The following is a 16,896-nucleotide window of genomic DNA, read 5'->3' as shown; positions in this document are numbered from 1 at the left end:
CGACATAAGTAATATATCTATGCTTCCCTAGGACAAAGATTTCTAAAAATTTCAATACACAGATCAAACACGAGACAACAGTAAATAATCAAAAACATATGTATTTGAACTGCCACTACACTATATCATTTTATCACGTTGCATATTCCAGATGCCTTCATTATTGGAATTATGACAAACAGAGAATGAAGTACAACTGGGGTTAAAGAATAAAAGTGTCACTTCCTTTTCCCTCCATCTTGAAGCCTGAGATGCCTGGTGGAAACAGGACTTCTGGAACAGCAAAATGTCTGGAAGACTGTGGGCCAAGGCCATTTTTGCTGGTTACAAGCAAGGCCTATGAAACCAGAGGGAACATACAGCTCTTCTGAAAATTGAAGGAGTCTATGCTGGGGATGAAACTGAATTCTATTTGGGCAAGAGATGTGCTTATGTATACAAAGCCAAAAACAACACAGTGACTCCTGGTGGGAAACCAAACAATAAAAGAGTTATCTGGGGAAAAGTTACTCGGGCTCATGGAAATAATGGAATGGCTTGAGCCAAATTCAGAAGCAATCTTTCTGCCAAGGCCATTGGACACAGAATCCAAATGATGCTCTATCCCTCAAGGATAGAGAATATGAAAACTGATTAAATAAAATTATACATTTTTTGCACAAAAAGAATAAAAGGGTCAAGGTAAAGTTGTCTCAAGTGTACATCACAATTTCTCACTTTTATTCTGTCTTCAAATTTGGTATTGATCTTGGTCTTTGCTCTAAAAAATCAATGGTCTAACTGTATAAAGGGAGGAGATTTAAGAAAGACTCCCCAATAGGTAAGCAATCATATCTCATCAAAATATAATCAGTTTCAACTTTTACAATGCTATTTGACTACTGCTATGTCTATGACCTCTGAATTTTTTATTAATGAAAGTATTCATGATATACAGGTTTCAGATTTCTATGGAATATATGCATATATTTGTATATAGAGAGATATACATGTATGTATAAATGCATGCAATATTAAAAACAGAATAAAACACTCCACATCCCCATCCCAGCACAAAGATTATAGATATACTTCAAATATCTACATATTGTTAACGGGTATATAAAGCACATATATGGTAAGAATGAAACTCTATATATGAATATGCATACATGCATATGTATCTGATTTTAAATTTAATTGGTATAGGAAATCCTGTTGGGGAAACTCCCTCTGCTAAAGGGGGAGTAAAGAGAGAGAGGAAGAAGACAGATAGTCAAAGAATTTCCCCACCCAAAGTACTTTTAGATATATAATTATTTAAACTGAATTCTATTAAAGCATGTGGGTAAGATTATTGGATCAGATATCCAAATAACTTCAGAATCAAATAACTGTATCTACCAACATATCCTTTTCCATATATAGACAAAGACACACACACATACCATCAGATAAAGAGTTTGAGTTGATGTGATTTGGGTCAGGGGTCTAAACTAGTTCTACCAATAATTCATCTCCCTCCTTAACCTCTGCCACTGACATAGGTTCACAGATTGCAATTATTTTAACAATGAAGAAGATGAAGATGATGATGGTGATAATGATGGCCAACATTCATTTAGTGTCTAGTGTGTGTGAGGCATTGTGCTAAATGCTTTACAACTATTGTCTCATTTGATCCTCACAACAACCCCTGGAGGTATGTACTATTATTACCTCCTTTTATAGATGTTGATGATAATAACAATATGGTCATATTTACATAAATACCTGTATAGTACTTACCATGTGCCAGGTACTGTGCTAAGAGCTTTACAATTATTATCTGATTGGATCCTCCCAACACCCCTCAGAAGTAGGTGCTTTTATTACCTCCATTTTACAGATGAGGGAAACTGAAGTAAACAGAGATTAAGTTACTTCCTCAGGGTAATGGAGCTAGTAAAGGTCAGAGGCCAAATCTGAACTCAGGACTCCCTGATTTCAGGACTGCAGCTCTGTCTACCCTGTTACTAATAGCAGTCTTTTTTTTTCTCCAAATGGTTATCAATGACATAGCAAAATACTCAACAAGTGTTTTTATCAAATTCTGTTTCCTGTTATATTTAGACTATGATAAAATCTACCCAGCCATTATAAAAATTCTGTAAGTCAGAGCCATGTTGACCCACACTTTTACTTGGTTCCAATCTTCCATTTTCTTTGGCTTTCATTTATGAGAATACTAGAAATGTTGTGGTTCAGTTCCCCCATTTGGAATTGGGATTCTCCTTCCCTTCAACCTCCATTTTCTCGATGCTACTACAAGTGTTGCTGAAACAAAAGCAGGCCATATGAGAGCAAGAGTCATTTTTAATTTCCTTTTTGTTTGGTTCATGGGATTGTATGGACAAAGAATATATCACCAAGTGGCTGGTACTGGCCATTGGAAAGAAATGCGAAACCAAGATCAAACATGAAAATGAGATCAAAATGGCTCCCAAATCACAGGAGGATGGCTGAGGATTCCTCTGACAAATCAAGAAAAGAGTGATATCTCCTGACAGTGAAAAATAACTAAGACCTTAATGTGAGAGAGGGCTAGGAAGTACTTTCTCATTTCCAACCAAGAAACTTGAAAGAACAAAGATTATAAAATCAACATCCAAGAGCATATTTCAATGATAAAGAGTTGTAGAAAATTAACAATAAATGATGAATAAATGAATGAATAAAGGAGTAAGCCATTGAGAAGAGATAAGCTCTAGTTATATCTGATCATTAAGCCCATAAAAGCATTAAGTCCAATGTAAATAGTGAGGACAGATAAATATAGATTTACTGTCTTTAGGTCTTGAGCAATCAATAGGCACTAGAGCAAACTAACAGGCTAAACCAAGGGAAAATATGGGAAAAGCAAATAAATTGATACTAGCAGATGCCTGTGCTAGAAAGTCCGCCCTGTGGCACTGGGAATCGTGTATAGTTTATGAAAGGGTACTTCTTCATAAAAGACTGCTTGTGATTATAGACCAGCTTCCTCTTTTGGAGGAACAAATTAGACTTCCAAGGTGATAAAGCATAGGCCTTATAAGGCATAGCAACTGAACATGAGACGTCAGGAGACTGATGACCATGTCAGGCTTAAGTCTGGGCTCTCTAGCTGTATAACTTTAGTCTTGATTTTTTTAGCTCCTTGAGCCTCAGTTCATATGTAAAATGGGGACAATCATATTGACACAACCAATTTCACAAGTTTAAGGGGTCTATCAAATGAAATAATGTGAATAAAACTGATACATGTTAAGTATGGGGTTGTATAAAATAAGTTGCTATTATCATCCCTCTAAAGTATTTCCCTTTATGGGACTTGTTTGACTCAACTACGTAGAAGTTTTTGGTCCTGTTCTCATATAGTTTTTTAAATGTGGAAACAGACTAAGAGACTGAGGGACTTAAAAGAATAAGAGGGATAACTAGGTGGCGAGGTGAGTACAGCACTGGCCCTGTAGTCAGGAGGACCCGAGTTCAAATCCAGCCTCAGACACCTGAAACACTTACTATCTGGGCCAGTCACTTAATGCTAATTGCCCTGCCCCCCCCCCAAAAAAAAAAAAAACAAATAAAGAATGAGAAAGGAACCTGAACTCAATTCCACTCACTTTGTGCACAGTGCCTTTTCCAGTACATGACTCTCTTTCCAAGGAAGCATATTCAATTCAACATTTGTTGGAGGAAAGGCAGTACAAAGTATGGCAAGTTTGTGAGATCTGGACTCGATGGAACCCTGTTCACATCCTGTTCTTGTTACTCAACAGCCATATGACCTTAGGCAAGTCACTTACTTCCCTGCCTCAGTTTCTTCACTTTAAAATGAAGAGTTTGCACGCATGGCCTCTAAGGTCTATTCCACCTCCAAATACTACAATTACTAATATACCAACAATGCCTACAAGTACTGCACTTCTACTATGACTACTACTACTACTGCTGTTGCTGCTGCTTCTGCTGCCACCACCACCACCACCACCACCACCATATATCTACTTCTCCTGCTAACGCTTCTGCTATTACAACTATGACTACTACTACCACCACTACTACTCCTGATACTGCTACTACTACAACCACCATAACAACTACCACTACTACCACCACCACTGACTACTACTACTATTAAAGAGTTCTTATTGGTTTTTTTCTTGAAGGTTTGCAAAGCATTTTACATGTTATTTAACTTGATTCTCATAATAACCCGGGTGGTAGATGGATGTGGAAACTAAGGCTGAGGGAGGTTAAATGACTTGCCAGGGGTTAGATAACTAGTAAGTATCTGAGGCTGGATTTAAGCTCAAGTCTTTCTCTCTCTCAAAGACCAGCAATCCAACCCGTATGTCCCTTTCTTTTTCCTATGAGATATCTTCGGGACCCATCCTAGACAAGACTTCCCTTTTAGCAATAGCATAAATGAGAGGAAGAGCAAAGCAAATAAATAAACAAATAAGTGAATGAATGAATGAATGATCTCCTTTAGGGCATAAAAGCCTTACAATTTCACAGTGGTTACAGATTTTAATGTGCATTTCACCACTTTCCTACTCCTCCTGCTGATAGTGCTTAACACTCATTAAGTTATAAAGTTGTTAAGTCCTTTTGAAAACTTGGGAAATGTGGACAGCTTTAGAGGAGAGAATGTTGGCTGAACCAGAAGAAGGACAGATATGTTGACTGTAACATTTTTTTAAAAGAAAGCAAACCAAAAGCAAAAGAGATTTTAAATGCATAACAGAGGATGCAAAGTAAACATATTATGTTTTGTTCTTTTTTTGATTTGATTTTGTTGAAAAGTGTGGTTTGATACTATATGGATATGTTTCATTTTTCTGTTCTGATCAAAATACAAACAGACCAAACAGGAAGATTTGGGTTAGAAATTGGCCTCCTGATAATTTCAACCCCTCAGTCAAGAGCAAATAACAGAAATGCTTTTATTCCACCTCACTCCATCTGGCCATCCTCTAAAAATATCACTATCTGGACTATTAGTCAACATTTTTCAAGTGCCTACTGTGGATAGAATGCTCTAGAAGAACAACAGGAAAATTAAAAAAATATACAAAAAATATAGCGTTCCCCATAGGGAACTTCAGTCCAAGCCTTTACCCTGAGGAAAGATTCATGGTCTAATTCTATATTGTGCCTTCAATCCCTAACTGCTGCATTGTTATAAATGTCTTTTCATCTTTCAGGTACGAGTCCTCCATTGATGTGTGTTACAACCCATGATGCATGATTCTTCTCCTGGTCCTTCCCTAAAGTCTCTGAGGAAATGGTGTCAAAATCAAATAGAAACTGTACATAAAAATCCCTGTGGGCCATATATTGATTTAGAAAATAACATTAGCATCATCTATGCTATGTTGTATTTTTATTCCATTAAATATTTCTCAGTTAGATTTTAACTTGATTCGGTAGTGTTCAGGAGCACTGCAGGCTGTGTTTGGACCATCTGCTTGGCAGGAGGGTCCACCCAATTTGATGTAGACTTCCTCATTGTCTTGTCATATTTTGCATTGCAATAGCACATGCAGGGTGTTGATTCTTTTTAATCATTTGCTCTCACTTTCTTTTTAGGCCATACTGATTTCTGTTATGATATCCTACTTATTTGATCCTTGGTTGACCATTCCCAGTGAGTAGGCTAAGGTTGATTTAGTTAATTTCTTCTAGTGGTATCACAGTATCCCAGAATTTTCAAGTTACAAGAGATATCAGCAGCCATCTCATCCAGTCATTCCACCAAAGAAATCACAACTGTCATATACTCATCAAGTTGTCATCTAGCCGCCACATAGAGACCTTTAATAGAAGGAAAATTAGCTTCTCTTGAAACACCTTATTCAACATAATGACAGCTCTAATTTTCAGGATGTTTTCCCAGATATTCAGCCAAAATGTGCTTCTTTTAACTTCCACTCAATGTTCCTGTTATGACCCTGTGGGGATAAAAACAAGAAGCCTAATCCCTATTCCTTATTATTTCACATACTGGGAGACAGCTAGCATGTTCCCCTCTTCTTTTCCAGAACAAACAGTCCTAGTTCTTTCCATGGTTCCTTCATATGACAGAAAGGCCATCCTTTGGAATTCTCAAATTTATTATTATCCTTCTTAGGTGGGTGTCCCAAACTGAAAGAGCTACTTTAGAGGAGTGACAAGGACACAGTACAAAGGGAGGATCATCCTCCTCATTCTTGAAAGGAATGCTTCTCTCTCAGTCTAAGAATATGCATATATATATAGATATGTATATATATACACATACATATATACATACATATATATATAATATACTCACTCCTTGATGTTGACAAGGATCTCCAGTTGAGAGCACTGAGAGCTTAATGGTTTGAAAATTTTAGATGTCCTAAAAACTGGCTCATGGCAAGCTTTAGCTCCCCTTTTCACCACCTTACCTTGATTTTCATGAGATTGAATGTTATTTTGTATTTTTATTTGTTTAATGTGGTACCATATCAAATAATTCACGAAGTAGTCAATCTATTGATGATGAACTTTTCTGTACATTGATAGGCTTGTGCAACGACAACAAAGATCATCCATTGTTACAACCATACTAAGTGTTTTTTTTTTTATTTAATAAAGATTGAGTTGACACGATTTTGAATTGAAACCACATAGCTTTTGAGACCCTCCAGGTGAATGCCATACCTGTAGATATAGACATGCATATATGCATATACACATTTGTGATTGTATATTATGTATCTAGATGTATATATGTGTGTTTATATATATATATATATATATATAAATAACATATAAGGGATATATATATATATATATATATATACACATATATTTATATATAATAGACACCATTAGAATAGAGACAGGACTTATGATTTTACTGATGCAGGGAACTTCTATTAAAGGAAACTCCCTCTACTAATGCAAGTCATCAGTGACTTCCCCAAAATTTTCAGTATAAGGGAGTTGCCTTGAGCATTAAGGGGTTAATACACTTATCCAGGTTCATATACACAATGTGTGTCAGAGAAAAAAAACTTGAACCCGGGTCTTTCTGACTTCAAGATGATTTTCTATCCACTTTTGACGTGCTGCCTTTATTACTACTAAATTAAATATTGAGGGTTTTTTTAATCTTTTCCCAGATGGTCCCCACTAAGAATCTCTGCATAACAAAGTTTCTTCATAACACGTGTTCTATTTAATTTTTAGGAAAAAACAAATCATATAAAAAACCCTGACTTTTACTCGTTAGTGAAGGCTACTATCTGACACCCTTGAAAAGTAGAGTATTTGAAGTGTAAAAGCTCTCCATGCAAGCCCAAAAGATTTTTTTTTTCCAGAGATTTCCTGAAGGCCTCCCCACTAGTGGGAAGGATTACTAATGTCTTCACATATGCTTCCTCAGGGTGGATCCATCTGAAGAGTAAACAAACTTCCTGCTGCTGATGCATATTCTATAACCCTCCCATTTTATAGACGAGAAAACAGGTGGTGAAGTGAGGTGAAGTGCATCAAGGTCAGATGGAGAGCATATTCCAACCTGTTTCCCAATTTACTGTCCTGAGCATCATTTCCACCAGGTTTTTCCCCAGGGTGTTATATGCTGTTTAGAATTCTTGTGATTGCTTTGAGAGAAGGAAATAAAAAGGACTCATTTAATTGTTCAGTGTTTTACAAGGGGATGCTCACTGACCACAGATTTTCTCTACTTGTAACTTGGTTTTATTCAACTTCCAGGCAATTTGACCCTTTCTGCTTTACCTCAAGTTTATCATTTTATGCAATTTTTTCCATCATACCTTGCCTATGAAAACAATTCTAGAATCATCTGGGAGCCTTCTCCAAAATTTCCTCTAATCCAGGGAATTAGAGGTATATATTTAGTGCTGTGGATAGAGTGCCAGGCCTTGAACGAGGAATATTCATCTTCCTGATTTCAAATTCGGCCTCATACACTTAACTAGCTGTGTGACCCTGGACAAGTCATTTAACCCTGTTTGCCTCACTTTTTTCATCTGTATAATGAGCTGAAAAAGGAAATGGCAAACCACTCTAGTATCTTGGCCAAGAAAACCCCAAATGGTGTCGTGAAGAGTCAGACACATCTGAAAACAACTGAAAAACAAAAATAATCTGCATCTTTCTCAGGTTACTTCAGGATTGGGAAGCTTCTTATAGACCAAAAAGAAAAAAGGAAATGTCTATTAAAAGGTAAAATTCCCTTTATACCAAAGGAATTATCCTTTTTTTTTTTACTGATGTCTTTGAGTCATTAACTATTAAAGCTTAGGCATTAAAGCTTAAACCTACACTCATACTTTTGGGACACTGGATTTCTTCTATATCTTCTGCTATTCTCAAGATGTAGCTAAGAACAAATTATGTGGTAACAAAAATCTGAAAGTCCCCTAATAAGATGTTAATTATAATTCTGGATTAAATCTAGTTGACCATCTCACAAAAACCAGAGTATCAGCCCCAGCTGATACACATTTTCTCAGCTACTCCTCCTATCATTCTTGAAAATTTAGATGATTAACTTACCCAATGAGAATCTTGAGAATTACTTCCATTTATTCCTCTAGATCCATTAAATTCCTCTCCAACCTGTACCTGCACTTCGTTAATTGATTATGTCTTTCAAGATTCCTTGGATTAATATCCTCATCTATGTTTTCTCCTGTTTGTTGATATGGATGAGCTTCTCTGCCTTCTTATAAAAACAGCTTTCCTGCCAAGACTTGGATCCAGAGAACACATCATCCTACCTCTCAAGTTGGAATAGAAGTGTGATAAAGCTGACTGAAACACATGTGAGTTGCATACAGTATAATAAGAACTGTAACACTGTTAATATTATTATTAACCCAACAGTGTTCTTATGAAAGTGTTTTTAATACATTAGAAATATGATAGGGCCTAGCATGTTTTTGAACCCATAATGGTCCGTGTTTTCACTCCTCCCAAACATAAAAGTTGGTTATTCTCTATTCTAATCCATGAGCACAATGTACTACATGTATATTTTCGTTTAACTCAGGGCTGCCTTGATATGTTTCCTCATGAAGAATTTTTTTCCCCAAGCAAAAATATCAGCCTGTGATAATAAGTTGTTACTTAGTCATTCAGTCATGTCTGAGTTTTTATGATGCCATAGACATGTCTATGTGGTTTTCTGGGCAATAATACTGGAATGGTTTCCCATTCTGCCTCCAATGTCTCCATTTTACAGATGAGGAACTGAGGCAAATAGTGGTTAAGTGACTTGCCCAGGGGTCACACAGCTAGTAAGTGTCTGAGGCCACATTTGAACTCAGAGCTTTCTGACTCCTGGCCTGGTGTTCTATCCACTGTACCACCTTGCTGCCCACACTAATATGTACATTGCATCAAAATACAAAAGATTAAAAACAACATGGGCCTTCAACAAAACATCTCCCAATCTACAGAATATTGTTGCTTCTAATTTTTCTTGGGGAGAGGGAGAATTTATTTTATTTATGTAAGTTTATTTTACTAAACTTATCTTTTAATATGCCACAGCCAGATTTGAGTTAATAATAGCATAATTGCTAAATATTTAGCAGCCTACAATGGGGATGCAATGACAACTTTGTGAGCAGTGCATGCCATGAGGGAGGGGAGGCCAGAGCAATGGAGAGGATAGCTGGGTAGAGGAGACACAGAAAGTCAAAGGATCATAGGTCACTATGTTCAGTTCCCTGTTGTGAGCATGACTTCCTTCAGTGGAATCTCCCCAAAATGTTGCTTTACAAAACGCTGAATACATTTTGGAACCAGTTCACCCCCACTTAAAGCAATTTAACTCCATTTTTAAACAACTCTAAATTGACTCATTGAATAAAGTTGCCTAGAATTAGCAACGGGACAAGTGAAAGCCACATTTCTCAATGTCTCTACTGATCAATGGTATAGGTCAAACATTTGCCTGGGGAAAAGGTGGAAATTAATGGCTAAAGTGAGCTTTGAGGATCTGGAGGGAATTTTCTTTATTCATGTTCACCCTTGTCTCTGGTCACCATAGAGGTTTATAGGAATCTACTGAGCTGAAAACACATTTATTTGGCAATCTTGAGTTCTTAAAATCCTTGGATAATCTTCAAATCCCTGCAATAAGTATAATGAACTAATTGCTCTTTACTGAACTTTCTCATTGCTGCACAGGTTTAATTCAAACAATTAAAAATAAAAGAGTTAAATCAACAGAGACCTAGATTTTTTTTCTCCTTTTCCCTAGTCTAGTCTTTTTCGCTACTTTGCTGTTTATACCAGGGTTTGAGAATATAAAGCTTCCATCCTCTATTGCAAGGACCACTTTTTTATCTACCTGTCAGCACCAGAACAACTTACCAAAGAATGTGCTCTGTCCTTTCCCTGGGGGTAGAGCTGAATATATTACCAGTTGACTACACTTCTGTGACAGTAGGAGATACTCATTGACCTATCTATCTTAATTGGAGGCTGGATTTGTTCTCTCTAAATTATTGAATCCACACTTTTCTTTCAGCTTTGCTTATTTTCAATAACAGGACCCAATTTCTTACTCTGACAGACGCCTTTGGAAACATACTCTGTTGAGGGCAGAATTAATCATGTCAGATGCAGAAATAGGTTATCAGGTGAAATTTAAAAATAATGTGTATCAATTGTGTCACTATTCTTTTTAAATAATGTATTTATGTCTTCTATTTTTACATCCCTTTTCTTTCCAAATATATCTTCCCTACCCTATTCTTTCCCAGGTCTCAATTTGTCTGAGGCCATGCCCACTCAATGACTAAGGGATGGGTAAGAGTTCATACAAAAGATGGCTCACAATAAGCAAACAATAAATCTGTAGCAAAGGTTAAAAAGAATAATGCAGCAAAGAATAAACCAAGACAGCAAGAAAAATAAAAGACAGTTCAGGAAAAGTAGGTATAACTCAAACTGAGTCTGACAATATATGTGGTATTCCATACCCATTGTTCCCCACCTCTTCAAATAAAAAAGGAGAGAAGTCAAAGGATCAAACACACATAGATTTAGGGATCTTAGAGGCCATTGAGTTCATCTTCTTCATTATACCAATGAAGAAATGAGGCACAGAGAGGTTAGATGACTTCCCAAGAGTTGCACAGCTGCTAAGTACTCTACTATATATAAATAAATAATTACAACTGGAAATATAGAAATACATCAATTTTATATAGATATATGTACACACAAATATATGTGTTGCATATATATAGTTATATCTACATAGCTATGTACATATATACGCACACATATGTGTGTATATGTATATAGAAAGATATAGATATATCCCTTGGCCTTCTGCCAAGCCATCATGGAACTTGTGCAATCACATATGATACAGAGATAGAATATCCTCAAACCCTTTGGGACTGACTTTGCGAATACTCACTCCAACAGTATGGATCACATTCTCATGATACCCTATCATTTTCTTCATCTCTTATCCATGGTCCCCATTAATTCTTTTTAGAATATCTATCCAACCAACTTGGGATCTTCTATATTTTTCAACATTGTATGGCAATCAATGGAGTGCACAGATTGACAATTGGTTATCCTTTGTCTTCACTATGTGACCACTGAAGCTTTTCTCTGGACATATGTCTCTCTTATGAATGTCCTACAATGAACAAGTATTTATTAAGAAGTTCCTCCTATGCACCAGGCACTGGTTTATAAATTCAAGAATAAAGACAAAAATGAAACAGAACCTGCTCTAAAGGACCTCATATTCTATTAAGGAGTCAATATTTTCTATAGTTAATATTCTATTGACTATTGCAGAAGTGGATACAATAACTATTTTATTGTTGCTGGGTATTATATTATATTATATTATATTATATTACATTATATTATATTTAAAATTATTAGAATGTTTGCTTATTTTCAGTGGCTTATTCAAATTAACTTTAATACTACCCCAATAGTAGACGAAGGGACGATAGGTACTTCATCCTGTTCCCATATGATTTCTACTTCTAAGACTCTATGTGTTAAACTGCTTATTTTAATTCAATAATGTTCTTATCTTCAGAAGGTTATTAAAATCATCCTTGGTATAACTCTAGTGGTAGATAAGATGATAGCAATGATATGGATCTTATGTCGTTCCCACACCTTTTACTTAGAAGTTTGTTTTTTGAAAACTTTATTCCACCTAATTTGGAGATTCTGAATATTTGGGATGACAAAATCCATTAAAATTGTTCTTAAGCTTTTAGGTATCAATACTATACTTGAGCAATTGTTAGCAACAGTTGGATCTTCTATGAGGTTCTCATTCCAATGCAGTTCATTGGTTATTTTGAATGTTTCATTTGTATCATTTGTCATTTGTCTGTCCTTTAATGAGAGCAAGCATCTGATGTGTGCTTCTAGCCATGAAGTCGTATCTTGCTTGATTTTAGGTAAGTGCTAATTTGTTTTCAACCTATAGCGAGGCATCGCACAGTTTCTATTGTCTCTGCTAACTCTATGAATCACTGTTTAGGTTTTTATGGCTTAGAAACAGTGTAAATAGCAATTGTTTTCTGTTCTGGCCAGACACTCTAATGGTCTTCCCCTCCTAGACTGACATCCCTGTGATGGTAAATTGAGCCATCTTTTGTCTTAACTCTTACCCATCTCTTAGTCATTGAGTGGGCATGGCCTCAGACAAACTGAGACCTGGAAAAGACTTTAATTTAGCAAGGCAATTTCATCTGGGCCATTGCCAGTTGTCTTGCCCTGGACTTTTATGATTCTGGAGGAGAGAGTGAGGCTAATGATACTGTGCAGCTCTGCCCCACTCATATCCAATTCTACATTTGGTGCAAATAGGTAAATCCAAGTTTAGAAATCTGTTGTCAATTTTCACTTATGCTTGGTAATTTCATTTTGGCTTGTTTAAAGCATTTCTGCAGTTTGCTGACTTGCTTATCACATGCTTTGAGAATATCATTGTATTCCCTTCTTGCTTTGGAAGAGGAAATATAAATCTTTCTGTATTTACCTTATAGTGGTAGGCACTGTGTATTTTGAATAATGTACAGGTTTTCAAGTACAGCTGGGTGGCACAGTGGATAGAGTGCTGGGCCTGGAGTCATGAGGATTTTTCTTTCAGAGTTCAAATCTGGCCTCAGACATTTAGTAGCTATGTGACCCTAAGCAAGTCACTTAACCCTATTTGCCACAGCTCATCATCCCTAGAGTAGCAGCAATGGAAGAAGTAGCATATTGGTGGTAGCAGTAATCATGGAATATGCTACTACTCTTACTACTTCTACTAGCTGTAGCCAGAATGGCCTTTGTTTTCTTTGAATGACTCAGCTTACCTCATTGAGCCTCTGGACACTGTGGCTTGCTCTTCCGGGGCAGGACCAGACAACTTCCTGTGTGAGGAGTCATGGGGCTGGCTGAGGGGAGGTGTTAACGGCTATGCTAGGGGGAGGGGCCAAGTCAAGAACCAATCGGCCCTGGTCATTCAGGCGGAGCTTGATGATGTCAAAAACCCTATAAGAGGGGAGAGGACAGCTTGAAGAGCTCTCTTTTCCTTTTCCGGTTGGAGCCAGCGACAGTTACAACGACAGTTACAGCGACAGTTACGGCAGTTACGTCAGTTACAGCCACAGCCACAGACACAGCTGAAGCAGGAGCTGCCAGTAGCAGAGCTAACCTATGGGAGAAAGCTGAACAAAGACTTCAGGCCAGTGGGTAATCTTATTACCATAGAGGGGGAAACATGATTTTGCTTTACGCAATCATGCTTCTCTGTAGCCTCCTGGTTACTCTTTCAAGGCGTACTTATTGGGCCTGGAAGCTTTTGATCAATATATCAAAATGGGGTTGCTGGTTCATGGGTTGGTTACTGTGGAGCCTAAATAAATGTTTTGATTCTTCTGCCTTCTACTTTGAGAGTTTCTTATATCCGGCGGTTCCGAACGTTTCAGACATGTTTATGATCCTCTTTGAGATTATAAACTCTGCCCTCCTAATATATTTGGCGACAAGGATGGGATCGCTAGGTATAAGATCTCTATTTAGAAGCAGAACAATTCCAGAGGAAGAGATGAATATCCCAGGATGGGAGGATCCATTTTATTCCTCCCTAGCAAAAGAATTGGCTAAAAAAGCTGGACCCTGTGAAAACTGGGAACCAAGGCTACGGAGAGGAGATCCTAGGGATTTGGAAAAGTGTTTACGAGAAGTTGGGATTCAGTCAGGGGCATCACTATCTAGGCAAAGCTGGATAGTGTTATCAGCCTACCAGCTAGTATACGAAAGATTGAGATTAAGTGAAAGACATCGGGGCACTCCTACCCCACAGGAAGAAGGGGAATCTCAGATAGCAGGAGACCAAACTGACTCAAATGAGAACTTTTCTATTAATGTGGCTAAGAGCAACAGGAGACCAAAAAAGCCCAGAGTGCATTTCAACCCAGCCCAGAAAGAGCCTGACTGCCTGCTTCGTCCTAGCCATGGTGGCAGAGGAAGTGAGTGGGGAGAGAATGAGACAATGTTAGGGGCTGAGGCACAAAACACTACTGGGGTTCAGGATGTGCCTCACACAGAGAATAGGAGATGGTTAAATGATCAGACAAGGGCTCGACCCATACAAAGGAGGAAGACAGAAACCCGAGGTGAAGATTCAGTTACAAGGGAAATTCAGGAAGATTTCTCACCGCAAGAGGTCACAGATATTTTGAGTAGATTCAGCCAAAGAATAGGAGAACCATTGATATCTTGGATGGTAAGACTCAGTGATCAAGGGGCCAGTGGAATATCAGTAGATGGGACAGACTGCATGAGATTCATAGGTATCAGCCATGATCCTCTAGTTCAACAAGCTTTTAGGGAACATCATCAGCAAGGAGATGGTGATAGCAGGACTACTCTGTTGGCATTAGCCGCTGTGGGATGCAATAAGAGATATGCTACTGATTCTATGTGGCCCACTGAGCACAGACCCTGGTATTCACTTAGAGATTGTATCATGAGACTAAAGGAGGAGGTAATGAAGACTGCCATTATGATAGGAACTGCAGACAAATATTACAATGATCTAATGGGACTGCCTCATAGGAATTTAATAATTAGGACAGCTCCCCCTGCTTATAAACAACTAATTTTGAATTTATTACTTGGAGAAGTAGGGAGCCGTCTTACAACAGTGATAAATAAGATTTTACAGTTACATGACTTAGGTGACTGGGGAGGGGATAGATCTCCTCGAGAGAGAAGGGTGAATAACCAGCAAACTTGGCGCCAAAGGAGAGTAACAAGGAAAGAAATGTTTACTGCTTTATTGAGAGCAGGGGTAGGTTTTGAAATGATAGATGGAATTCCAACCAATGAATTATACAGAATGTATAGAGGACTTGATAACACGAGAAATAGGGAAATAAGAACTGCTCCTGCAAGCCCACAAGCCACTCAGACTGAAGGTGACCTTGTGTGATTAACGGATGAAAACTTGTACATTTGGGGAAAGGCTGAGAGGACAATCTTAGTCTCTATCTAGGGTGGGATCCTCTTGGCTTCCTCATTATGTTCCTTTTGAAAAGAAACATTTCCCACCTGAGTTTGGCTCTGATGTTGGATCTTTGCATAACTGAAATCTCAACCAAACTTGAGATGATTTTATTTGAAGAATTATAGTCCATACTTGTCTATTCTTTTTGTCCTTTGTTTTGGCTAACCTTGTTGCTAGTTTTGTTTCCTTCAGGCTTAAGCACCCTGCACTTTCCGGTGACTGCCTAAGCATGTAGCATTCTTGGAATTCCTGCCAGCTCGTTAAAGAAATGACCTCTGGAATGGGACTTTTTGGGGGCAGGGCCATCTCTACATCCAATTTCAGCATGAAGAAGCTATGGAAAATGAGACCTTCACCCCTCACCCCAAGATTTTGAGCCCCAATCGTTCAAGGGGGGTGGAAATGATGATAGTGTTCTGTTTACTTATTTTGTGTTATCCTTGCTGTGTTGTTTTATTGTTATGATATTATTGATCCTATGTAATGGATACAAGGATTTAGGGGTGGACATTTGAATTATTAATAATTATTTTGGGGATGATTGATTGAAGAGATTATCTTGCTGGGACCTAGGGGTGGATCACATTTGAATCGTAAACCAATATTTAGGAATGTCACCAAATGATATGTTTTGCTTTATAATGAATGATATGTTTTAGTTTCCTTTGTAATTGGATCACAATGTATGTTCTAGGATACATGGCTGATTAGATTATGTATCCTATAACAAGGGGTGGAGTGTAGCCAGAATGGCCTTTGTTTTCTTTGAATGACTCAGCTTACCTCATTGAGCCTCTGGACACTGTGGCTTGCTCTTCCGGGGCAGGACCAGACAACTTCCTGTGTGAGGAGTCATGGGGCTGGCTGAGGGGAGGTGTTAACGGCTATGCTAGGGGGAGGGGCCAAGTCAAGAACCAATCGGCCCTGGTCATTCAGGCGGAGCTTGATGATGTCAAAAACCCTATAAGAGGGGAGAGGACAGCTTGAAGAGCTCTCTTTTCCTTTTCCGGTTGGAGCCAGCGACAGTTACAACGACAGTTACAGCGACAGTTACGGCAGTTACGTCAGTTACAGCCACAGCCACAGACACAGCTGAAGCAGGAGCTGCCAGTAGCAGAGCTAACCTACGGGAGAAAGCTGAACAAAGACTTCAGGCCAGTGGGTAATCTTATTACCATAGAGGGGGAAACATGATTTTGCTTTACGCAATCATGCTTCTCTGTAGCCTCCTGGTTACTCTTTCAAGGCGTACTTATTGGGCCTGGAAGCTTTTGATCAATATATCAAAATGGGGTTGCTGGTTCATGGGTTGGTTACTGTGGAGCCTA

At 38.0% G+C, this 16,896-nt stretch overlaps 1 pseudogene; it reads left to right on the top strand.

The window, feature by feature from the left end:
• The first annotated feature begins 286 nt into the window (after window positions 1-286).
• Window positions 287-637, top strand: LOC118854942 (annotated as a pseudogene).
• The last annotated feature ends 16,259 nt before the right edge of the window (window positions 638-16,896 follow it).

This window comes from Trichosurus vulpecula, chromosome 6, assembly GCF_011100635.1.
Source record: "Trichosurus vulpecula isolate mTriVul1 chromosome 6, mTriVul1.pri, whole genome shotgun sequence".
In the NCBI taxonomy this organism is placed as follows: domain Eukaryota; kingdom Metazoa; phylum Chordata; class Mammalia; order Diprotodontia; family Phalangeridae; genus Trichosurus; species Trichosurus vulpecula.
The sequence above is the reverse complement of the archived record's forward strand: the minus strand, read 5'-3'. Positions and strand labels throughout refer to the sequence as shown.